This window comes from Hyla sarda, chromosome 6 (genome assembly GCF_029499605.1).
Source record: "Hyla sarda isolate aHylSar1 chromosome 6, aHylSar1.hap1, whole genome shotgun sequence".
NCBI classification, from domain to species: domain Eukaryota; kingdom Metazoa; phylum Chordata; class Amphibia; order Anura; family Hylidae; genus Hyla; species Hyla sarda.
This window is the reverse complement of record NC_079194.1, coordinates 281438281-281458322: the sequence shown is the minus strand read 5'-3', so window position 1 is coordinate 281458322 and position 20042 is coordinate 281438281. Positions and strand designations below refer to the sequence as shown.

Sequence of the window (20042 nt, the reverse complement as noted above, 5' to 3'; positions counted from 1 at the left end):
AGGGTGCGTTACGTGACCTATCAACCAGGCCTTAGAAATCCTGCCTTGTTTTCCAATTCCTCTTGCATGGTGCTTAATGCTATCCTATAAAGAAGATGAGGACATTTCTTTCTTTAGGACGTTTAGCCAGCATTCATATTTTTGACTTTGCTCGGACTGTCTTAGGGCTGTGGGATGGACAATATTGATGTCAGATAGGATTGAACATCTGCTTTTTGGTATGAAAAGCTTAAAATTTAGGGGAAAAAAGGCACTGCTGAGATTTGAACTCAGGATCTCCTGTTTACTAGACAGGCGCTTTAACCACCTAAGCCACAGCGCCAAGTGAAGTCCAGCAGAAAAGCCAGAAAATGGGAATTTCTTACGCAATGATTCAAATTTCTACTAAATGTTGTGCATTGATGGAGTGGTTGCAGCTTGCATTTTTTCACCAACTTGGAGTTACGGTCCCCTCAGCTAGTGCCTGATCTGTGACCTTCAATAAAAATGCAGCAAAAAACTTTTTGACCCTGTTCTCAGAATCTATAACCTGGAGGTAGGGACTTATGTAGACGAGGTGGCCGAGTGGTTAAGGCGATGGACTGCTAATCCATTGTGCTCTGCATGCATGGGTTCAAATCCCATCCTCGTCGGTTTCTTCTACTTTTTACCACTTTGCAGCTTGCCTAGTAGATTCTTTGCAACTTGCCTTGTAGATTCTTTATTGTCAGCATATGCAGTGGATGCTGCCACCATGGCAGTTTTCTATTTTTGATTCAGAAACGTGCCTCATGTGACCTATCAACCTGGCATTAGTAATCCTGCATTGTTTTTCCATTTCTCTTGCATGGTGCTTAATACTATCCAATAAAGAAGATGAGGACATTTCCTTCTTTTGGGCATTCAGCCAGCATACATATTTTTGACTTTGCTCGGACATTCTTAGGACTGTGGGATAGACAAGTTTGAAGTCACATATGATTGAACGTCTACTTCTTGGTATGAAAAGCTCAAAATTGCAAAGAAAGAAAGGCACTGCTGAGATTCAAACTCAGGATCTCCTGTTTACAAGACAGGCGCTTTAACCAACTAAGCCACAGCGCCATGACAACCCTTGCCTTAAAGTCAGAAAATGGAAATTGCTATGCAATGATTAAAATGTATACAAAATGCTGTATATTGACGGAGCAGTTGCAGCTTGCATTTTTTGAGTTACGGTCCATTCAGCCAGTGCTTAATATGTGACCTTCAATGAAAATGCAGCCAAAGACTTGTTGATCATGTTGTCAGAATGTCTCACCTGGAGTGGTTGCCTTTTAAAGACGAGGTGGCCGAGGGGTTAAGTCGATGGACGGCTAATCCATTGTGCTCTGCATGCCTTTTCCAACTTGGTATCTTGCTTTGAAGATTTTTTATTGTCTTTGCAGGCATGGGAGTTTTCTATTTCCAATCCAGAAGGGTGCGTTACGTGACCTATCAACCAGGCCTTAGAAATCCTGCCTTGTTTTCCAATTCCTCTTGCATGGTGCTTAATGCTATCCTATAAAGAAGATGAGGACATGTCTTTCTTTTGGACGTTTAGCCAGCATCCATATTTTTGACTTTGCTCGGACTGTCTTAGGGCTGTGGGATGGTCAATATTGATGTCAGATAGGATTGAACATCTGCTTTTTGGTATGAAAAGCTTAAAATTTAGGGGGAAAAAAGGCACTGCTGAGATTTGAACTCAGGATCTCCTGTTTACTAGACAGGCGCTTTAACCAACTAAGCCACAGCACCACATGAAGTCCAGCAGAAAAGCCAGAAAATGGGAATTTCTTACGCAATGATTCAAATTTCTACTAAATGTTGTGCATTGATGGAGTGGTTGCAGCTTGCATTTTTTCACCAACTTGGAGTTACGGTCCCCTCAGCCAGTGCCTGATCTGTGACCTTCAATAAAAATGCAGCAAAAAACTTTTTGACCCTGTTCTCAGAATCTATCACCTGGAGGTAGGGACTTATGTAGACGAGGTGGCCGAGTGGGTAAGGTGATGGACTGCTAATCCATTGTGCTCTGCATGCATGGGTTCACATCCCATCCTCGTCAGCTTCTTCTACTTTTTACCACTTTGCAGCTTTCCTAGTAGATTCTTTGCAACTTGCCTTGTAGATTCTTTATTGTCAGCATATGCAGTGGATGCTCCCACCATGGCAGTTTTCTATTTTTGATTCAGAAACGTGCCTCATGTGACCTATCAACCTGGCATTAGTAATCCTGCATTGTTTTTCCATTTCTCTTGCATGGTGCTTAATACTATCCAATAAAGAAGATGAGGACATTTCCTTCTTTTGGGCATTCAGCCAGCATACATATTTTTGACTTAGCTCGGACATTCTTAGGACTGTGGGATAGACAAGTTTGAAGTCACATATGATTGAACATCTACTTCTTGGTATGAAAAGCTCAAAATTGCAAAGAAAGAAAGGCACTGCTGAGATTCGAACTCAGGATCTCCTGTTTACAAGACAGGCGCTTTAACCAACTAAGCCACAGCGCCATGACAACCAATGCCAAAAAGTCAGAAAGTCAGAAAATGGGAATTGCTGTGCAATGATTAAAATGTCTACAAAATGCTGTATATTGACGGAGCAGTTGCAGCTTGCATTTTTTGAGTTACGGTCCATTCAGCCAGTGCTTAATATGTGACCTTCAATGAAAATGCAGCCAAAGACTTGTTGATCATGTTGTCAGAATGTCTCACCTGGAGTGGTTGCCTTTTAAAGACGAGGTGGCCGAGGGGTTAAGTCGATGGACGGCTAATCCATTGTGCTCTGCATGCCTTTTCCAACTTGGTATCTTGCTTTGAAGATTTTTTATTGTCTTTGCAGGCATGGGAGTTTTCTATTTCCAATCCAGAAGGGTGCGTTACGTGACCTATCAACCAGGCCTTAGAAATCCTGCCTTGTTTTCCAATTCCTCTTGCATGGTGCTTAATGCTATCCTATAAAGAAGATGAGGACATTTCTTTCTTTTGGACGTTTAGCCAGCATCCATATTTTTGACTTTGCTCGGACTGTCTTAGGGCTGTGGGATGGTCAATATTGATGTCAGATAGGATTGAACATCTGATTTTGGGTATGAAAAGCTTAAAATTTAGGGGGAAAAAAGGCACTGCTGAGATTTGAACTCAGGATCTCCTGTTTACTAGACAGGCGCTTTAACCAACTAAGCCACAGCACCACATGAAGTCCAACAGAAAAGCCAGAAAATGGGAATTTCTTACGCAATGATTCAAATTTCTACTAAATGTTGTGCATTGATGGAGTGGTTGCAGCTTGCATTTTTTCACCAACTTGGAGTTACGGTCCCCTCAGCCAGTGCCTGATCTGTGACCTTCAATAAAAATGCAGCAAAAAACTTTTTGACCCTGTTCTCAGAATCTATCACCTGGAGGTAGGGACTTATGTAGACGAGGTGGCCGAGTGGTTAAGGCGATGGACTGCTAATCCATTGTGCTCTGCATGCATGGGTTCAAATCCCATCCTCGTCGGTTTCTTCTACTTTTTACCACTTTGCAGCTTGCCTAGTAGATTCTTTGCAACTTGCCTTGTAGATTCTTTATTGTCAGCATATGCAGTGGATGCTCCCACCATGGCAGTTATCTATTTTTGATTCAGAAACGTGCCTCATGTGACCTATCAACCTGGCATTAGTAATCCTGCATTGTTTTTCCATTTCTCTTGCATGGTGCTTAATACTATCCAATAAAGAAGATGAGGACATTTCCTTCTTTTGGGCATTCAGCCAGCATACATATTTTTGACTTTGCTCGGACATTCTTAGGACTGTGGGATAGACAAGTTTGAAGTCACATATGATTGAACGTCTACTTCTTGGTATGAAAAGCTCAAAATTGCAAAGAAAGAAAGGCACTGCTAAGATTCGAACTCAGGATCTCCTGTTTACAAGACAGGCGCTTTAACCAACTAAGCCACAGCGCCATGACAACCAATGCCAAAAAGTCAGAAAGTCAGAAAGTCAGAAAATGGAAATTGCTATGCAATGATTAAAATGTATACAAAATGCTGTATGTTGACGGAGCAGTTGCAGCTTGCATTTTTTGAGTTACGGTCCATTCAGCCAGTGCTTAATATGTGACCTTCAATGAAAATGCAGCCAAAGACTTGTTGATCATGTGTTCAGAATGTCTCACCTGGAGTGGTTGCCTTTTAAAGACGAGGTGGCCGAGGGGTTAAGTCGATGGACGGCTAATCCATTGTGCTCTGCATGCCTTTTCCAACTTGGTATCTTGCTTTGAAGATTTTTTATTGTCTTTGCAGGCATGGGAGTTTTCTATTTCCAATCCAGAAGGGTGCGTTACGTGACCTATCAACCAGGCCTTAGAAATCCTGCCTTGTTTTCCAATTCCTCTTGCATGGTGCTTAATGCTATCCTATAAAGAAGATGAGGACATTTCTTTCTTTTGGACGTTTAGCCAGCATCCATATTTTTGACTTTGCTCGGACTGTCTTAGGGCTGTGGGATGGTCAATATTGATGTCAGATAGGATTGAACATCTGATTTTGGGTATGAAAAGCTTAAAATTTAGGGGGAAAAAAGGCACTGCTGAGATTTGAACTCAGGATCTCCTGTTTACTAGACAGGCGCTTTAACCAACTAAGCCACAGCACCACATGAAGTCCAACAGAAAAGCCAGAAAATGGGAATTTCTTACGCAATGATTCAAATTTCTACTAAATGTTGTGCATTGATGGAGTGGTTGCAGCTTGCATTTTTTCACCAACTTGGAGTTACGGTCCCCTCAGCCAGTGCCTGATCTGTGACCTTCAATAAAAATGCAGCAAAAAACTTTTTGACCCTGTTCTCAGAATCTATCACCTGGAGGTAGGGACTTATGTAGACGAGGTGGCCGAGTGGTTAAGGCGATGGACTGCTAATCCATTGTGCTCTGCATGCATGGGTTCAAATCCCATCCTCGTCGGTTTCTTCTACTTTTTACCACTTTGCAGCTTGCCTAGTAGATTCTTTGCAACTTGCCTTGTAGATTCTTTATTGTCAGCATATGCAGTGGATGCTCCCACCATGGCAGTTATCTATTTTTGATTCAGAAACGTGCCTCATGTGACCTATCAACCTGGCATTAGTAATCCTGCATTGTTTTTCCATTTCTCTTGCATGGTGCTTAATACTATCCAATAAAGAAGATGAGGACATTTCCTTCTTTTGGGCATTCAGCCAGCATACATATTTTTGACTTTGCTCGGACATTCTTAGGACTGTGGGATAGACAAGTTTGAAGTCACATATGATTGAACGTCTACTTCTTGGTATGAAAAGCTCAAAATTGCAAAGAAAGAAAGGCACTGCTAAGATTCGAACTCAGGATCTCCTGTTTACAAGACAGGCGCTTTAACCAACTAAGCCACAGCGCCATGACAACCGATGCCAAAAAGTCAGAAAGTCAGAAAGTCAGAAAATGGAAATTGCTATGCAATGATTAAAATGTATACAAAATGCTGTATGTTGACGGAGCAGTTGCAGCTTGCATTTTTTGAGTTACGGTCCATTCAGCCAGTGCTTAATATGTGACCTTCAATGAAAATGCAGCCAAAGACTTGTTGATCATGTGTTCAGAATGTCTCACCTGGAGTGGTTGCCTTTTAAAGACGAGGTGGCCGAGGGGTTAAGTCGATGGACGGCTAATCCATTGTGCTCTGCATGCCTTTTCCAACTTGGTATCTTGCTTTGAAGATTTTTTATTGTCTTTGCAGGCATGGGAGTTTTCTATTTCCAATCCAGAAGGGTGCGTTACGTGACCTATCAACCAGGCCTTAGAAATCCTGCCTTGTTTTCCAATTCCTCTTGCATGGTGCTTAATGCTATCCTATAAAGAAGATGAGGACATTTCTTTCTTTTGGACGTTTAGCCAGCATCCATATTTTTGACTTTGCTCGGACTGTCTTAGGGCTGTGGGATGTTCAATATTGATGTCAGATAGGATTGAACATCTGCTTTTTGGTATGAAAAGCTTAAAATTTAGGGGGAAAACAGGCACTGCTGAGATTTGAACTCAGGATCTCCTGTTTACTAGACAGGCGCTTTAACCACCTAAGCCACAGCGCCAAGTGAAGTCCAGCAGAAAAGCCAGAAAATGGGAATTTCTTACGCAATGATTCAAATTTCTACTAAATGTTGTGCATTGATGGAGTGGTTGCAGCTTGCATTTTTTCACCAACTTGGAGTTACGTTCCCCTCAGCTAGTGCCTGATCTGTGACCTTCAATAAAAATGCAGCAAAAAACTTTTTGACCCTGTTCTCAGAATCTATCACCTGGAGGTAGGGACTTATGTAGACGAGGTGGCCGAGTGGTTAAGGCGATGGACTGCTAATCCATTGTGCTCTGCATGCATGGGTTCAAATCCCATCCTCGTCGGTTTCTTCTACTTTTTACCACTTTGCAGCTTGCCTAGTAGATTCTTTGCAACTTGCCTTGTAGATTCTTTATTGTCAGCATATGCAGTGGATGCTGCCACCATGGCAGTTTTCTATTTTTGATTCAGAAACGTGCCTCATGTGACCTATCAACCTGGCATTAGTAATCCTGCATTGTTTTTCCATTTCTCTTGCATGGTGCTTAATACTATCCAATAAAGAAGATGAGGACATTTCCTTCTTTTGGGCATTCAGCCAGCATACATATTTTTGACTTTGCTCGGACATTCTTAGGACTGTGGGATAGACAAGTTTGAAGTCACATATGATTGAACGTCTACTTCTTGGTATGAAAAGCTCAAAATTGCAAAGAAAGAAAGGCACTGCTGAGATTCGAACTCAGGATCTCCTGTTTACAAGACCAACTAAGCCACAGCGCCATGACAACCAATGCCAAAAAGCCAAAAAGTCAGAAAGTCAGAAAATGGGAATTGCTATGCAATGATTAAAATGTCTACAAAATGCTGTATATTGACGGAGCAGTTGCAGCTTGCATTTTTTGAGTTACGGTCCATTCAGCCAGTGCTTAATATGTGACCTTCAATGAAAATGCAGCCAAAGACTTGTTGATCATGTTGTCAGAATGTCTCACCTGGAGTGGTTGCCTTTTAAAGACGAGGTGGCCGAGGGGTTAAGTCGATGGACGGCTAATCCATTGTGCTCTGCATGCCTTTTCCAACTTGGTATCTTGCTTTGTAGATTTTTTATTGTCTTTGCAGGCATGGGAGTTTTCTATTTCCAATCCAGAAGGGTGCATTACGTGACCTATCAACCAGGCCTTAGAAATCCTGCCTTGTTTTCCAATTCCTCTTGCATGGTGCTTAATGCTATCCTATAAAGAAGATGAGGACATTTCTTTCTTTTGGGCGTTTAGCCAGCATCCATATTTTTGACTTTGCTCGGACTGTCTTAGGGCTGTGGGATGGACAATATTGATGTCAGATAGGATTGAACATCTGCTTTTTGGTATGAAAAGCTTAAAATTTAGGGGAAAAAAAGGCACTGCTGAGATTTGAACTCAGGATCTCCTGTTTACTAGACAGGCGCTTTAACCACCTAAGCCACAGCACCAAGTGAAGTCCAGCAGAAAAGCCAGAAAATGGGAATTTCTTACGCAATGATTCAAATTTCTACTAAATGTTGTGCATTGATGGAGTGGTTGCAGCTTGCATTTTTTCACAAACTTGGAGTTACGTTCCCCTCAGCTAGTGCCTGATCTGTGACCTTCAATAAAAATGCAGCAAAAAACTTTTTGACCCTGTTCTCAGAATCTATCACCTGGAGGTAGGGACTTATGTAGACGAGGTGGCCGAGTGGTTAAGGCGATGGACTGCTAATCCATTGGGCTCTGCATGCATGGGTTCAAATCCCATCCTCGTCGGTTTCTTCTACATTTTGCAGCTTGCCTAGTAGATTCTTTGCAACTTGCCTTGTAGATTCTTTATTGTCAGCATATGCAGTGGATGCTGCCACCATGGCAGTTTTCTATTTTTGATTCAGAAACGTGCCTCATGTGACCTATCAACCTGGCATTAGTAATCCTGCATTGTTTTTCCATTTCTCTTGCATGGTGCTTAATACTATCCAATAAAGAAGATGAGGACATTTCCTTCTTTTGGGCATTCAGCCAGCATACATATTTTTGACTTTGCTGGGACATTCTTAGGACTGTGGGATAGACAAGTTTGAAGTCACATATGATTGAACGTCTACTTCTTGGTATGAAAAGCTCAAAATTGCAAAGAAAGAAAGGCACTGCTGAGATTCGAACTCAGGATCTCCTGTTTACAAGACAGGCGCTTTAACCAACTTAGCCACAGCGCCATGACAACCCTTGCCTTAAAGTCAGAAAATGGGAATTGCTATGCAATGATTAAAATGTATACAAAATGCTGTATATTGACGGAGCAGTTGAAGCTTGCATTTTTTGAGTTACGGTCCATTCAGCCAGTGCTTAATATGTGACCTTCAATGAAAATGCAGCCAAAGACTTGTTGATCATGTTGTCAGAATGTCTCACCTGGAGTGGTTGCCTTTTAAAGACGAGGTGGCCGAGGGGTTAAGTCGATGGACGGCTAATCCATTGTGCTCTGCATGCCTTTTCCAACTTGGTATCTTGCTTTGAAGATTTTTTATTGTCTTTGCAGGCATGGGAGTTTTCTATTTCCAATCCAGAAGGGTGCGTTACGTGACCTATCAACCAGGCCTTAGAAATCCTGCCTTGTTTTCCAATTCCTCTTGCATGGTGCTTAATGCTATCCTATAAAGAAGATGAGGACATTTCTTTCTTTTGGACGTTTAGCCAGCATCCATATTTTTGACTTTGCTCGGACTGTCTTAGGGCTGTGGGATGGTCAATATTGATGTCAGATAGGATTGAACATCTGCTTTTTGGTATGAAAAGCTTAAAATTTAGGGGGAAAAAAAGGCACTGCTGAGATTTGAACTCAGGATCTCCTGTTTACTAGACAGGCACTTTAACCAACTAAGCCACAGCACCACATGAAGTCCAGCCGAAAAGCCAGAAAATGGGAATTTCTTACGCAATGATTCAAATTTCTACTAAATGTTGTGCATTGATGGAGTGGTTGCAGCTTGCATTTTTTCACCAACTTGGAGTTACGGTCCCCTCAGCCAGTGCCTGATCTGTGACCTTAAATAAAAATGCAGCAAAAAACTTTTTGTCCCTGTTCTCAGAATCTATCACCTGGAGGTAGGGACTTATGTAGACGAGGTGGCCGAGTGGTTAAGGCGATGGACTGCTAATCCATTGTGCTCTGCATGCATGGGTTCAAATCCCATCCTCGTCGGTTTTTTCTACTTTTTACCACTTTGCAGCTTGCCTAGTAGATTCTTTGCAACTTGCCTTGTTGATTCTTTATTGTCAGCATATGCAGTGGATGCTCCCACCATGGCAGTTTTCTATTTTTGATTCAGAAACGTGCCTCATGTGACCTATCAACCTGGCATTAGTAATCCTGCATTGTTTTTCCATTTCTCTTGCATGGTGCTTAATACTATCCAATAAAGAAGATGAGGACATTTCCTTCTTTTGGGCATTCAGCCAGCATACATATTTTTGACTTTGCTCGGACATTCTTAGGACTGTGGGATAGACAAGTTTGAAGTCACATATGATTGAACGTCTACTTCTTGGTATGAAAAGCTCAAAATTGCAAAGAAAGAAAGGCACTGCTGAGATTCGAACTCAGGATCTCCTGTTTACAAGACAGGCGCTTTAACCAACTAAGCCACAGCGCCATGACAACCAATGCCAAAAAGTCAGAAAGTCAGAAAATGGGAATTGCTATGCAATGATTAAAATGTCTACAAAATGTTGTATATTGACGGAGCAGTTGCAGCTTGCATTTTTTGAGTTACGGTCCATTCAGCCAGTGCTTAATATGTGACCTTCAATGAAAATGCAGCCAAAGACTTGTTGATCATGTTGTCAGAATGTCTCACCTGGAGTGGTTGCCTTTTAAAGACGAGGTGGCCGAGGGGTTAAGTCGATGGACGGCTAATCCATTGTGCTCTGCATGCCTTTTCCAACTTGGTATCTTGCTTTGTAGATTTTTTATTGTCTTTGCAGGCATGGGAGTTTTCTATTTCCAATCCAGAAGGGTGCGTTACGTGACCTATCAACCAGGCCTTAGAAATCCTGCCTTGTTTTCCAATTCCTCTTGCATGGTGCTTAATGCTATCCTATAAAGAAGATGAGGACATTTCTTTCTTTTGGGCGTTTAGCCAGCATCCATATTTTTGACTTTGCTCGGACTGTCTTAGGGCTGTGGGATGGACAATATTGATTTCAGATAGGATTGAACGTCTGCTTTTTGGTATGAAAAGCTTAAAATTTAGGGGGAAAAAAAGGCACTGCTGAGATTTGAACTCAGGATCTCCTGTTTACTAGACAGGCGCTTTAACAACCTAAGCCACAGCGCCAAGTGAAGTCCAGCAGAAAAGCCAGAAAATGGGAATTTCTTACGCAATGATTCAAATTTCTACTAAATGTTGTGCATTGATGGAGTGGTTGCAGCTTGCATTTTTTCACCAACTTGGAGTTACGGTCCCCTCAGCCAGTGCCTGATCTGTGACCTTCAATAAAAATGCAGCAAAAAACTTTTTGACCCTGTTCTCAGAATCTATCACCTGGAGGTAGGGACTTATGTAGATGAGGTGGCCGAGTGGTTAAGGCGATGGACTGCTAATCCATTGTGCTCTGCATGCATGGGTTCAAATCCCATCCTCGTCGGTTTCTTCTACTTTTTACCACTTTGCAGCTTGCCTAGTAGATTCTTTATTGTCAGCATATGCAGTGGATGCTCCCACCATGGCAGTTTTCTATTTTTGATTCAGAAACGTGCCTCATGTGACCTATCAACCTGGCATTAGTAATCCTGCATTGTTTTTCCATTTCTCTTGCATGGTGCTTAATACTATCCAATAAAGAAGATGAGGACATTTCCTTCTTTTGGGCATTCAGCCAGCATACATATTTTTGACTTTGCTCGGACATTCTTAGGACTGTGGGATAGACAAGTTTGAAGTCACATATGATTGAACGTCTACTTCTTGGTATGAAAAGCTCAAAATTGCAAAGAAAGAAAGGCACTGCTGAGATTCGAACTCAGGATCTCCTGTTTACAAGACAGGCGCTTTAACCAACTAAGCCACAGCGCCATGACAACCCTTGCCTTAAAGTCAGAAAATGGGAATTGCTATGCAATGATTAAAATGTCTACAAAATGCTGTATATTGACGGAGCAGTTGCAGCTTGCATTTTTTGAGTTACGGTCCATTCAGCCAGTACTTAATATGTGACCTTCAATGAAAATGCAGCCAAAGACTTGTTGATCATGTTGTCAGAATGTCTCACCTGGAGTGGTTGCCTTTTAAAGACGAGGTGGCCGAGGGGTTAAGTCGATGGACGGCTAATCCATTGTGCTCTGCATGCCTTTTCCAACTTGGTATCTTGCTTTGTAGATTTTTTATTGTCTTTGCAGGCATGGGAGTTTTCTATTTCCAATCCAGAAGGGTGCGTTACGTGACCTATCAACCAGGCCTTAGAAATCCTGCCTTGTTTTCCAATTCCTCTTGCATGGTGCTTAATGCTATCCTATAAAGAAGATGAGGACATTTCTTTCTTTTGGGCGTTTAGCCAGCATCCATATTTTTGACTTTGCTCGGACTGTCTTAGGGCTGTGGGATGGACAATATTGATGTCAGATAGGATTGAACATCTGCTTTTTGGTATGAAAAGCTTAAAATTTAGGGGAAAAAAGGCACTGCTGAGATTTGAACTCAGAATCTCCTGTTTACTAGACAGGCGCTTTAACCACCTAAGCCACAGCGCCAAGTGAAGTCCAGCAGAAAAGCCAGAAAATGGGAATTTCTTACGCAATGATTCAAATTTCTACTAAATGTTGTGCATTGATGGAGTGGTTGCAGCTTGCATTTTTTCACCAACTTGGAGTTACGGTCCCCTCAGCTAGTGCCTGATCTGTGACCTTCAATAAAAATGCAGCAAAAAACTTTTTGACCCTGTTCTCAGAATCTATCACCTGGAGGTAGGGACTTATGTAGTCGGGGTGGCCGAGTGGTTAAGGTGATGGACTGCTAATCCATTGTGCTCTGCATGCATGGGTTCAAATCCCATCCTTGTCGGTTCCTTCTACCTTTTACCACTTTGCAGATTGCCTAGTAGATTCTTTGCAACTTGCCTTGTAGATTCTTTATTGTCAGCATATGCAGTGGATGCTGCCACCATGGCAGTTTTCTATTTTTGATTCAGAAACGTGCCTCATGTGACCTATCAACCTGGCATTAGTAATCCTGCATTGTTTTTCCATTTCTCTTGCATGGTGCTTAATACTATCCAATAAAGAAGATGAGGACATTTCCTTCTTTTGGGCATTCAGCCAGCATACATATTTTTGACTTTGCTCGGACATTCTTAGGACTGTGGGATAGACAAGTTTGAAGTCACATATGATTGAACGTCTACTTCTTGGTATGAAAAGCTCAAAATTGCAAAGAAAGAAAGGCACTGCTGAGATTCGAACTCAGGATCTCCTGTTTACAAGACAGGCGCTTTAACCAACTAAGCCACAGCGCCATGACAACCCTTGCCTTAAAGTCAGAAAATGGGAATTGCTATGCAATGATTAAAATGTATACAAAATGCTGTATATTGACGGAGCAGTTGCAGCTTGCATTTTTTGAGTTACGGTCCATTCAGCCAGTGCTTAATATGTGACCTTCAATGAAAATGCAGCCAAAGACTTGTTGATCATGTTGTCAGAATGTCTCACCTGGAGTGGTTGCCTTTTAAAGACGAGGTGGCCGAGGGGTTAAGTCGATGGACGGCTAATCCATTGTGCTCTGCATGCCTTTTCCAACTTGGTATCTTGCTTTGAAGATTTTTTATTGTCTTTGCAGGCATGGGAGTTTTCTATTTCCAATCCAGAAGGGTGCGTTACGTGACCTATCAACCAGGCCTTAGAAATCCTGCCTTGTTTTCCAATTCCTCTTGCATGGTGCTTAATGCTATCCTATAAAGAAGATGAGGACATTTCTTTCTTTTGGACGTTTAGCCAGCATCCATATTTTTGACTTTGCTCGGACTGTCTTAGGGCTGTGGGATGGTCAATATTGATGTCAGATAGGATTGAACATCTGCTTTTTGGTATGAAAAGCTTAAAATTTAGGGGGAAAAAAGGCACTGCTGAGATTTGAACTCAGGATCTCCTGTTTACTAGACAGGCGCTTTAACCAACTAAGCCACAGCACTACATGAAGTCCAGCAGAAAAGCCAGAAAATGGGAATTTCTTACGCAATGATTCAAATTTCTACTAAATGTTGTGCATTGATGGAGTGGTTGCAGCTTGCATTTTTTCACCAACTTGGAGTTACGGTCCCCTCAGCCAGTGCCTGATCTGTGACCTTCAATAAAAATGCAGCAAAAAACTTTTTGACCCTGTTCTCAGAATCTATAACCTGGAGGTAGGGACTTATGTAGACGAGGTGGCCGAGTGGTTAAGGCGATGGACTGCTAATCCATTGTGCTCTGCATGCATGGGTTCAAATCCCATCCTCGTCGGTTTCTTCTACTTTTTACCACTTTGCAGCTTGCCTAGTAGATTCTTTGCAACTTGCCTTGTAGATTCTTTATTGTCAGCATATGCAGTGGATGCTCCCACCATGGCAGTTGTCTATTTTTGATTCAGAAACGTGCCTCATGTGACCTATCAACCTGGCATTAGTAATCCTGCATTGTTTTTCCATTTCTCTTGCATGGTGCTTAATACTATCCAATAAAGAAGATGAGGACATTTCCTTCTTTTGGGCATTCAGCCAGCATACATATTTTTGACTTTGCTCGGACATTCTTAGGACTGTGGGATAGACAAGTTTGAAGTCACATATGATTGAACGTCTACTTCTTGGTATGAAAAGCTCAAAATTGCAAAGAAAGAAAGGCACTGCTGAGATTCGAACTCAGGATCTCCTGTTTACAAGACAGGCGCTTTAACCAACTAAGCCACAGCGCCATGACAACCAATGCCAAAAAGTCAGAAAGTCAGAAAGTCAGAAAATGGGAATTGCTATGCAATGATTAAAATGTCTACAAAATGCTGTATATTGACGGAGCAGTTGCAGCTTGCATTTTTTGAGTTACGGTCCATTCAGCCAGTGCTTAATATGTGACCTTCAATGAAAATGCAGCCAAAGACTTGTTGATCATGTTGTCAGAATGTCTCACCTGGAGTGGTTGCCTTTTAAAGACGAGGTGGCCGAGGGGTTAAGTCGATGGACGGCTAATCCATTGTGCTCTGCATGCCTTTTCCAACTTGGTATCTTGCTTTGTAGATTTTTTATTGTCTTTGCAGGCATGGGAGTTTTCTATTTCCAATCCAGAAGGGTGCGTTACGTGACCTATCAACCAGGCCTTAGAAATCCTGCCTTGTTTTCCAATTCCTCTTGCATGGTGCTTAATGCTATCCTATAAAGAAGATGAGGACATTTCTTTCTTTTGGGCGTTTAGCCAGCATCCATATTTTTGACTTTGCTCGGACTGTCTTAGGGCTGTGGGATGGACAATATTGATTTCAGATAGGATTGAACGTCTGCTTTTTGGTATGAAAAGCTTAAAATTTAGGGGAAAAAAAGGCACTGCTGAGATTTGAACTCAGGATCTCCTGTTTACTAGACAGGCGCTTTAACCACCTAAGCCACAGCGCCAAGTGAAGTCCAGCAGAAAAGCCAGAAAATGGGAATTTCTTACGCAATGATTCAAATTTCTACTAAATGTTGTGCATTGATGGAGTGGTTGCAGCTTGCATTTTTTCACCAACTTGGAGTTACGGTCCCCTCAGCCAGTGCCTGATCTGTGACCTTCAATAAAAATGCAGCAAAAAACTTTTTGACCCTGTTCTCAGAATCTATCACCTGGAGGTAGGGACTTATGTGGATGAGGTGGCCGAGTGGTTAAGGCGATGGACTGCTAATCCATTGTGCTCTGCATGCATGGGTTCAAATCCCATCCTCGTCGGTTTCTTCTACTTTTTACCACTTTGCAGCTTGCCTAGTAGATTCTTTGCAACTTGCCTTGTAGATTCTTTATTGTCAGCATATGCAGTGGATGCTCCCACCATGGCAGTTATCTATTTTTGATTCAGAAACGTGCCTCATGTGACCTATCAACCTGGCATTAGTAATCCTGCATTGTTTTTCCATTTCTCTTGCATGGTGCTTAATACTATCCAATAAAGAAGATGAGGACATTTCCTTCTTTTGGGCATTCAGCCAGCATACATATTTTTGACTTTGCTCGGACATTCTTAGGACTGTGGGATAGACAAGTTTGAAGTCACATATGATTGAACGTCTACTTCTTGGTATGAAAAGCTCAAAATTGCAAAGAAAGAAAGGCACTGCTGAGATTCGAACTCAGGATCTCCTGTTTACAAGACAGGCGCTTTAACCAACTAAGCCACAGCGCCATGACAACCAATGCCAAAAAGTCAGAAAGTCAGAAAGTCAGAAAGTCAGAAAATGGGAATTGCTATGCAATGATTAAAATGTCTACAAAATGCTGTATATTGACGGAGCAGTTGCAGCTTGCATTTTTTGAGTTACGGTCCATTCAGCCAGTGCTTAATATGTGACCTTCAATGAAAATGCAGCCAAAGACTTGTTGATCATGTTGTCAGAATGTCTCACCTGGAGTGGTTGCCTTTTAAAGACGAGGTGGCCGAGGGGTTAAGTCGATGGACGGCTAATCCATTGTGCTCTGCATGCCTTTTCCAACTTGGTATCTTGCTTTGTAGATTTTTTATTGTCTTTGCAGGCATGGGAGTTTTCTATTTCCAATCCAGAAGGGTGCGTTACGTGACCTATCAACCAGGCCTTAGAAATCCTGCCTTGTTTTCCAATTCCTCTTGCATGTTGCTTAATGCTATCCTATAAAGAAGATGAGGACATTTCTTTCTTTTGGGCGTTTAGCCAGCATCCATATTTTTGACTTTGCTCGGACTGTCTTAGGGCTGTGGGATGGACAATATTGATTTCAGATAGGATTGAACGTCTGCTTTTTGGTATGAAAAGCTTAAAATTTAGGGGAAAAAAAGGCACTGCTGAGATTTGAACTCAGGATCTCCTGTTTACTAGACAGGCGCTTTAACCACCTAAGCCACAGCGCCAAGTGAAGTCCAGCAGAAAAGCCAGAAAATGGGAATTTCTTACGCAATGATTCAAATTTCTACTAAATGTTGTGCATTGATGGAGTGGTTGCGGCTTGCATTTTTTCACCAACTCGGAGTTACGGTCCCCTCATCCAGTGCCTGATCTGTGACCTTCAATAAAAATGCAGCAAAAAACTTTTTGACCCTGTTCTCAGAATCTATCACCTGGAGGTAGGGACTTATGTAGACGAGGTGGCCGAGTGGTTAAGGCGATGGACTGCTAATCCATTGTGCTCTGCATGCATGGGTTCAAATCCCATCCTCATTGGTTTCTTCTACTTTTTACCACTTTGCAGCTTGCCTAGTAGATTCTTTGCAACTTGCCTTGTAGATTCTTTATTGTCAGCATATGCAGTGGATGCTCCCACCATGGCAGTTTTCTATTTTTGATTCAGAAACGTGCCTCATGTGACCTATCAACCTGGCATTAGTAATCCTGCATTGTTTTTCCATTTCTCTTGCATGGTGCTTAATACTATCCAATAAAGAAGATGAGGACATTTCCTTCTTTTGGGCATTCAGCCAGCATACATATTTTTGACTTTGCTCGGACATTCTTAGGACTGTGGGATAGACAAGTTTGAAGTCACATATGATTGAACGTCTACTTCTTGGTATGAAAAGCTCAAAATTGCAAAGAAAGAAAGGCACTGCTGAGATTCGAACTCAGGATCTCCTGTTTACAAGACCAACTAAGCCACAGCGCCATGACAACCAATGCCAAAAAGCCAAAAAGTCAGAAAGTCAGAAAGTCAGAAAATGGGAATTGCTATGCAATGATTAAAATGTCTACAAAATGCTGTATATTGACGGAGCAGTTGCAGCTTGCATTTTTTGAGTTACGGTCCATTCAGCCAGTGCTTAATATGTGACCTTCAATGAAAATGCAGCCAAAGACTTGTTGATCATGTTGTCAGAATGTCTCACCTGGAGTGGTTGCCTTTTAAAGACGAGGTGGCCGAGGGGTTAAGTCGATGGACGGATAATCCATTGTGCTCTGCATGCCTTTTCCAACTTGGTATCTTGCTTTGTAGATTTTTTATTGTCTTTGCAGGCATGGGAGTTTTCTATTTCCAATCCAGAAGGGTGCGTTACGTGACCTATCAACCAGGCCTTAGAAATCCTGCCTTGTTTTCCAATTCCTCTTGCATGGTGCTTAATGCTATCCTATAAAGAAGATGAGGACATTTCTTTCTTTTGGACGTTTAGCCAGCATCCATATTTTTGACTTTGCTCGGACTGTCTTAGGGCTGTGGGATGGTCAATATTGATGTCAGATAGGATTGAACATCTGCTTTTTGGTATGAAAAGCTTAAAATTTAGGGGGAAAAAAGGCACTGCTGAGATTTGAACTCAGGATCTCCTGTTTACTAGACAGGCGCTTTAACCAACTAAGCCACAGCACCACATGAAGTCCAGTAGAAAAGCCAGAAAATGGGAATTTCTTACGCAATGATTCAAATTTCTACTAAATGTTGTGCATTGATGGAGTGGTTGCAGCTTGCATTTTTTCACCAACTTGGAGTTACGGTCCCCTCAGCCAGTGCCTGATCTGTGACCTTCAATAAAAATGCAGCAAAAAACTTTTTGACCCTGTTCTCAGAATCTATCACCTGGAGGTAGGGACTTATGTAGACGAGGTGGCCGAGTGGTTAAGGCGATGGACTGCTAATCCATTGTGCTCTGCATGCATGGGTTCAAATCCCATCCTCGTCGGTTTCTTCTACTTTTTACCACTTTGCAGATTGCCTAGTAGATTCTTTGCAACTTGCCTTGTAGATTCTTTATTGTCAGCATATGCAGTGGATGCTCCCACCATGGCAGTTTTCTATTTTTGATTCAGAAACGTGCCTCATGTGACCTATCAACCTGGCATTAGTAATCCTGCATTGTTTTTCCATTTCTCTTGCATGGTGCTTAATACTATCCAATAAAGAAGATGAGGACATTTCCTTCTTTTGGGCATTCAGCCAGCATACATATTTTTGACTTTGCTCGGACATTCTTAGGACTGTGGGATAGACAAGTTTGAAGTCACATATGATTGAACGTCTACTTCTTGGTATGAAAAGCTCAAAATTGCAAAGAAAAAAAGGCACTGCTGAGATTCGAACTCAGGATCTCCTGTTTACAAGACAGGCGCTTTAACCAACTAAGCCACAGCGCCATGACAACCAATGCCAAAAAGTCAGAAAGTCAGAAAGTCAGAAAATGGGAATTGCTATGCAATGATTAAAATGTCTACAAAATGCTGTATATTGACGGAGCAGTTGCAGCTTGCATTTTTTGAGTTACGGTCCATTCAGCCAGTGCTTAATATGTGACCTTCAATGAAAATGCAGCCAAAGACTTGTTGATCATGTTGTCAGAATGTCTCACCTGGAGTGGTTGCCTTTTAAAGACGAGGTGGCCGAGGGGTTAAGTCGATGGACGGCTAATCCATTGTGCTCTGCATGCCTTTTCCAACTTGGTATCTTGCTTTGTAGATTTTTTATTGTCTTTGCAGGCATGGGAGTTTTCTATTTCCAATCCAGAAGGGTGCGTTACGTGACCTATCAACCAGGCCTTAGAAATCCTGCCTTGTTTTCCAATTCCTCTTGCATGGTGCTTAATGCTATCCTATAAAGAAGATGAGGACATTTCTTTCTTTTGGACGTTTAGCCAGCATCCATATTTTTGACTTTGCTCGGACTGTCTTAGGGCTGTGGGATGGTCAATATTGATGTCAGATAGGATTGAACATCTGCTTTTTGGTATGAAAAGCTTAAAATTTAGGGGGAAAAAAGGCACTGCTGAGATTTGAACTCAGGATCTCCTGTTTACTAGACAGGCGCTTTAACCAACTAAGCCACAGCACCACATGAAGTCCAGCAGAAAAGCCAGAAAATGGGAATTTCTTACGCAATGATTCAAATTTCTACTAAATGTTGTGCATTGATGGAGTGGTTGCAGCTTGCATTTTTTCACCAACTTGGAGTTACGGTCCCCTCAGCCAGTGCCTGATCTGTGACCTTCAATAAAAATGCAGCAAAAAACTTTTTGACCCTGTTCTCAGAATCTATCACCTGGAGGTAGGGACTTATGTAGACGAGGTGGCCGAGTGGTTAAGGCGATGGACTGCTAATCCATTGTGCTTTGCATGCATGGGTTCAAATCCCATCCTCGTCGGTTTCTTCTACTTTTTACCACTTTGCAGCTTGCCTAGTAGATTCTTTGCAACTTGCCTTGTAGATTCTTTATTGTCAGCATATGCAGTGGATGCTCCCACCATGGCAGTTTTCTATTTTTGATTCAGAAACGTGCCTCATGTGACCTATCAACCTGGCATTAGTAATCCTGCATTGTTTTTCCATTTCTCTTGCATGGTGCTTAATACTATTCAATAAAGAAGATAAGGACATTTCCTTCTTTTGGGCATTCAGCCAGCATACATATTTTTGACTTTGCTCGGACATTCTTAGGACTGTGGGATAGACAAGTTTGAAGTCACATATGATTGAACGTCTACTTCTTGGTATGAAAAGCTCAAAATTGCAAAGAAAGAAAGGCACTGCTGAGATTCGAACTCAGGATCTCCTGTTTACAAGACCAAGTAAGCCACAGCGCCATGACAACCAATGCCAAAAAGCCAAAAAGTCAGAAAGTCAGAAAATGGGAATTGCTATGCAATGATTAAAATGTCTACAAAATGCTGTATATTGACGGAGCAGTTGCAGCTTGCATTTTTTTAGTTACGGTCCATTCAGCCAGTGCTTAATATGTGACCTTCAATGAAAATGCAGCCAAAGACTTGTTGATCATGTTGTCAGAATGTCTCACC

At 41.9% G+C, this 20042-nt stretch overlaps 39 non-coding genes across 39 annotated transcripts; 14 read left to right on the top strand and 25 right to left on the bottom strand.

Moving 5' to 3' along the window:
• Positions 1-248: 248 nt before the first annotated feature.
• On the bottom strand, positions 249-322 carry TRNAT-AGU (transfer RNA threonine (anticodon AGU)). Its single transcript has one exon. It is a non-coding gene; the product is annotated as a tRNA-Thr (tRNA).
• Positions 323-550: 228 nt separating this feature from the next.
• TRNAS-GCU (transfer RNA serine (anticodon GCU)) lies at positions 551-632 on the top strand. Its single transcript has one exon. It is a non-coding gene; the product is annotated as a tRNA-Ser (tRNA).
• A 377-nt stretch (positions 633-1009) lies between these two features.
• On the bottom strand, positions 1010-1083 carry TRNAT-UGU (transfer RNA threonine (anticodon UGU)). The gene has a single exon. It is a non-coding gene; the product is annotated as a tRNA-Thr (tRNA).
• Positions 1084-1684: 601 nt separating this feature from the next.
• On the bottom strand, positions 1685-1758 carry TRNAT-AGU (transfer RNA threonine (anticodon AGU)). The gene has a single exon. It is a non-coding gene; the product is annotated as a tRNA-Thr (tRNA).
• A 228-nt stretch (positions 1759-1986) lies between these two features.
• Positions 1987-2068, top strand: TRNAS-GCU (transfer RNA serine (anticodon GCU)). Its single transcript has one exon. It is a non-coding gene; the product is annotated as a tRNA-Ser (tRNA).
• A 377-nt stretch (positions 2069-2445) lies between these two features.
• Positions 2446-2519, bottom strand: TRNAT-UGU (transfer RNA threonine (anticodon UGU)). The gene has a single exon. It is a non-coding gene; the product is annotated as a tRNA-Thr (tRNA).
• Positions 2520-3128: 609 nt separating this feature from the next.
• Positions 3129-3202, bottom strand: TRNAT-AGU (transfer RNA threonine (anticodon AGU)). Its single transcript has one exon. It is a non-coding gene; the product is annotated as a tRNA-Thr (tRNA).
• Positions 3203-3430: 228 nt separating this feature from the next.
• On the top strand, positions 3431-3512 carry TRNAS-GCU (transfer RNA serine (anticodon GCU)). The gene has a single exon. It is a non-coding gene; the product is annotated as a tRNA-Ser (tRNA).
• A 377-nt stretch (positions 3513-3889) lies between these two features.
• Positions 3890-3963, bottom strand: TRNAT-UGU (transfer RNA threonine (anticodon UGU)). The gene has a single exon. It is a non-coding gene; the product is annotated as a tRNA-Thr (tRNA).
• A 617-nt stretch (positions 3964-4580) lies between these two features.
• TRNAT-AGU (transfer RNA threonine (anticodon AGU)) lies at positions 4581-4654 on the bottom strand. The gene has a single exon. It is a non-coding gene; the product is annotated as a tRNA-Thr (tRNA).
• A 228-nt stretch (positions 4655-4882) lies between these two features.
• Positions 4883-4964, top strand: TRNAS-GCU (transfer RNA serine (anticodon GCU)). The gene has a single exon. It is a non-coding gene; the product is annotated as a tRNA-Ser (tRNA).
• A 377-nt stretch (positions 4965-5341) lies between these two features.
• On the bottom strand, positions 5342-5415 carry TRNAT-UGU (transfer RNA threonine (anticodon UGU)). The gene has a single exon. It is a non-coding gene; the product is annotated as a tRNA-Thr (tRNA).
• A 617-nt stretch (positions 5416-6032) lies between these two features.
• On the bottom strand, positions 6033-6106 carry TRNAT-AGU (transfer RNA threonine (anticodon AGU)). Its single transcript has one exon. It is a non-coding gene; the product is annotated as a tRNA-Thr (tRNA).
• Positions 6107-6334: 228 nt separating this feature from the next.
• On the top strand, positions 6335-6416 carry TRNAS-GCU (transfer RNA serine (anticodon GCU)). The gene has a single exon. It is a non-coding gene; the product is annotated as a tRNA-Ser (tRNA).
• Positions 6417-7472: 1056 nt separating this feature from the next.
• Positions 7473-7546, bottom strand: TRNAT-AGU (transfer RNA threonine (anticodon AGU)). Its single transcript has one exon. It is a non-coding gene; the product is annotated as a tRNA-Thr (tRNA).
• Positions 7547-7774: 228 nt separating this feature from the next.
• TRNAS-GCU (transfer RNA serine (anticodon GCU)) lies at positions 7775-7856 on the top strand. The gene has a single exon. It is a non-coding gene; the product is annotated as a tRNA-Ser (tRNA).
• Positions 7857-8225: 369 nt separating this feature from the next.
• Positions 8226-8299, bottom strand: TRNAT-UGU (transfer RNA threonine (anticodon UGU)). The gene has a single exon. It is a non-coding gene; the product is annotated as a tRNA-Thr (tRNA).
• A 602-nt stretch (positions 8300-8901) lies between these two features.
• TRNAT-AGU (transfer RNA threonine (anticodon AGU)) lies at positions 8902-8975 on the bottom strand. The gene has a single exon. It is a non-coding gene; the product is annotated as a tRNA-Thr (tRNA).
• Positions 8976-9203: 228 nt separating this feature from the next.
• Positions 9204-9285, top strand: TRNAS-GCU (transfer RNA serine (anticodon GCU)). Its single transcript has one exon. It is a non-coding gene; the product is annotated as a tRNA-Ser (tRNA).
• Positions 9286-9662: 377 nt separating this feature from the next.
• TRNAT-UGU (transfer RNA threonine (anticodon UGU)) lies at positions 9663-9736 on the bottom strand. Its single transcript has one exon. It is a non-coding gene; the product is annotated as a tRNA-Thr (tRNA).
• A 610-nt stretch (positions 9737-10346) lies between these two features.
• Positions 10347-10420, bottom strand: TRNAT-AGU (transfer RNA threonine (anticodon AGU)). Its single transcript has one exon. It is a non-coding gene; the product is annotated as a tRNA-Thr (tRNA).
• Positions 10421-10648: 228 nt separating this feature from the next.
• On the top strand, positions 10649-10730 carry TRNAS-GCU (transfer RNA serine (anticodon GCU)). The gene has a single exon. It is a non-coding gene; the product is annotated as a tRNA-Ser (tRNA).
• A 354-nt stretch (positions 10731-11084) lies between these two features.
• Positions 11085-11158, bottom strand: TRNAT-UGU (transfer RNA threonine (anticodon UGU)). The gene has a single exon. It is a non-coding gene; the product is annotated as a tRNA-Thr (tRNA).
• Positions 11159-11758: 600 nt separating this feature from the next.
• TRNAT-AGU (transfer RNA threonine (anticodon AGU)) lies at positions 11759-11832 on the bottom strand. Its single transcript has one exon. It is a non-coding gene; the product is annotated as a tRNA-Thr (tRNA).
• Positions 11833-12060: 228 nt separating this feature from the next.
• Positions 12061-12142, top strand: TRNAS-GCU (transfer RNA serine (anticodon GCU)). The gene has a single exon. It is a non-coding gene; the product is annotated as a tRNA-Ser (tRNA).
• A 377-nt stretch (positions 12143-12519) lies between these two features.
• Positions 12520-12593, bottom strand: TRNAT-UGU (transfer RNA threonine (anticodon UGU)). The gene has a single exon. It is a non-coding gene; the product is annotated as a tRNA-Thr (tRNA).
• A 601-nt stretch (positions 12594-13194) lies between these two features.
• On the bottom strand, positions 13195-13268 carry TRNAT-AGU (transfer RNA threonine (anticodon AGU)). Its single transcript has one exon. It is a non-coding gene; the product is annotated as a tRNA-Thr (tRNA).
• Positions 13269-13496: 228 nt separating this feature from the next.
• Positions 13497-13578, top strand: TRNAS-GCU (transfer RNA serine (anticodon GCU)). Its single transcript has one exon. It is a non-coding gene; the product is annotated as a tRNA-Ser (tRNA).
• A 377-nt stretch (positions 13579-13955) lies between these two features.
• Positions 13956-14029, bottom strand: TRNAT-UGU (transfer RNA threonine (anticodon UGU)). The gene has a single exon. It is a non-coding gene; the product is annotated as a tRNA-Thr (tRNA).
• Positions 14030-14646: 617 nt separating this feature from the next.
• Positions 14647-14720, bottom strand: TRNAT-AGU (transfer RNA threonine (anticodon AGU)). Its single transcript has one exon. It is a non-coding gene; the product is annotated as a tRNA-Thr (tRNA).
• Positions 14721-14948: 228 nt separating this feature from the next.
• TRNAS-GCU (transfer RNA serine (anticodon GCU)) lies at positions 14949-15030 on the top strand. The gene has a single exon. It is a non-coding gene; the product is annotated as a tRNA-Ser (tRNA).
• A 377-nt stretch (positions 15031-15407) lies between these two features.
• TRNAT-UGU (transfer RNA threonine (anticodon UGU)) lies at positions 15408-15481 on the bottom strand. The gene has a single exon. It is a non-coding gene; the product is annotated as a tRNA-Thr (tRNA).
• Positions 15482-16106: 625 nt separating this feature from the next.
• On the bottom strand, positions 16107-16180 carry TRNAT-AGU (transfer RNA threonine (anticodon AGU)). The gene has a single exon. It is a non-coding gene; the product is annotated as a tRNA-Thr (tRNA).
• Positions 16181-16408: 228 nt separating this feature from the next.
• TRNAS-GCU (transfer RNA serine (anticodon GCU)) lies at positions 16409-16490 on the top strand. The gene has a single exon. It is a non-coding gene; the product is annotated as a tRNA-Ser (tRNA).
• Positions 16491-17554: 1064 nt separating this feature from the next.
• Positions 17555-17628, bottom strand: TRNAT-AGU (transfer RNA threonine (anticodon AGU)). Its single transcript has one exon. It is a non-coding gene; the product is annotated as a tRNA-Thr (tRNA).
• A 228-nt stretch (positions 17629-17856) lies between these two features.
• Positions 17857-17938, top strand: TRNAS-GCU (transfer RNA serine (anticodon GCU)). The gene has a single exon. It is a non-coding gene; the product is annotated as a tRNA-Ser (tRNA).
• A 377-nt stretch (positions 17939-18315) lies between these two features.
• On the bottom strand, positions 18316-18389 carry TRNAT-UGU (transfer RNA threonine (anticodon UGU)). Its single transcript has one exon. It is a non-coding gene; the product is annotated as a tRNA-Thr (tRNA).
• Positions 18390-19006: 617 nt separating this feature from the next.
• On the bottom strand, positions 19007-19080 carry TRNAT-AGU (transfer RNA threonine (anticodon AGU)). The gene has a single exon. It is a non-coding gene; the product is annotated as a tRNA-Thr (tRNA).
• Positions 19081-19308: 228 nt separating this feature from the next.
• On the top strand, positions 19309-19390 carry TRNAS-GCU (transfer RNA serine (anticodon GCU)). The gene has a single exon. It is a non-coding gene; the product is annotated as a tRNA-Ser (tRNA).
• The last annotated feature ends 652 nt before the right edge of the window (positions 19391-20042 follow it).